Below are 1546 nucleotides of genomic sequence, written 5' to 3'. Positions count from 1 at the left end.
ACAATCGTTTCATTACAAAAAAAAAAAAAAATAGTGCGCCGGGGCACACTGGAGAAGTGAAACCTACGTTACATACCTAGTTTGTCTCATAACCAATATACATCCATATTGTATTGTTGTATTTTTTGTCTTTTTTCTAACAAGATCCTACTTCTACCCTTTTCTTTCTGATTACATTTATGTTATTCTGTTTTCCTTTATCTTTATTTTTATCTTTGTACTCTATTGTTCTTATTTTGATTTGGTCTTCATCTTTGTTTTTATCTTTTATATCTTTCCTTTTATCATTTTCTTCATCTACATGTGTTTGTATGTGAGATAATATATAAATATATATATATATATATATATATCGATAACGAGTTCGATAAAAAATATTAATAACGAGTTCGGTCAAAAAATCGATAGCAAAATCGATAACAATTACGGTAAAAAATCGGTAACAAAATGGATAAAAATAGCGATAATAAAATCGATAAAATATCGATAACAAAATCGATAACGAAATCGATAATTTGTAAAATTAATACCACGTACATATAGATCTTGACGATTTTCTCAGTAGACTTTTTATGATTAATTGTTAAGTAAATAGTTCATGAAATTGCCCGGTTTTAGCTGTCTAAATTAATGGGTCTTAAAGTAAAATCTCATATCTTAAAAATCAATAGGAGCAATAGGTCTTTCGATGGCTGCATAAAAGGGAGTATATATTATGGTAGCCCGACCTTTGTAACTTGCACTGTAAATTCTCCGATGATAAAAACTGAAATTGTATGTTTCTAACTGCACAAGTTGCGGAGTTATCAGGCATAAACGCATATCTGAACAATCGGTTGTATGAGCGCGATATATGTTGTAGTGGTCCCATGTTTCCGGTTTCGACAAATTATTAATACATTGTGGGTGTTCACACCTGCCTGGTCATATTTGTTATTCAGTTTAAAACCTTTTAGATAGTATTAACATAAATAAAGGCTCTACACATGGATTGGCTACATCGTCCGAATTCCATTTTTTAAATTACTGCAAGCGTCATAAAGGTCTTATGGGAGCGAGCAGCATATCAACTTTTATCATTTGTGCACATTTATTTAAGAATTGCAAATAAAATACAACACAAGATTCTTATCTCTTCCTGCAGTTAGAATTAAACCCGTATTTGTATGGAGGTATGTATGTACCTAGATTAGGGCAGTTCAAAAAAAAAACCTAAGCCGAAATTTTAATGCTCTCACCCGCTAGGATTAAAAAATGGTAAAATAAACAAATGGGTATTATTATTGGAAGTCTCCTGAAGAGACACAGAGCTTTCCGATAGAAAAGTATTCATTTTGAAGAATTCTATACCATTTTCACGAAAATTGTGTTTTTTTTTCATCTAAAATACAAAGAACGTTTGAGCGCTTTGAGTGACCTCTAAATATATTTTGATTTCGAAATAAAAAAAAGCAGGGGCATATTTTTACGATACAGAACAAACCTGGGGGATGGAAGCATTAAAATTCGGAATTATCTTTTTTCACAAGTGTGACCACCCTATTGA

Source organism: Rhagoletis pomonella, unplaced genomic scaffold, assembly GCF_013731165.1.
Source record: "Rhagoletis pomonella isolate Grant_MI unplaced genomic scaffold, Rhpom_1.0 Rhpom_scaffold_00002, whole genome shotgun sequence".
In the NCBI taxonomy this organism is placed as follows: domain Eukaryota; kingdom Metazoa; phylum Arthropoda; class Insecta; order Diptera; family Tephritidae; genus Rhagoletis; species Rhagoletis pomonella.
This window is presented reverse-complemented; position numbering follows the sequence as displayed.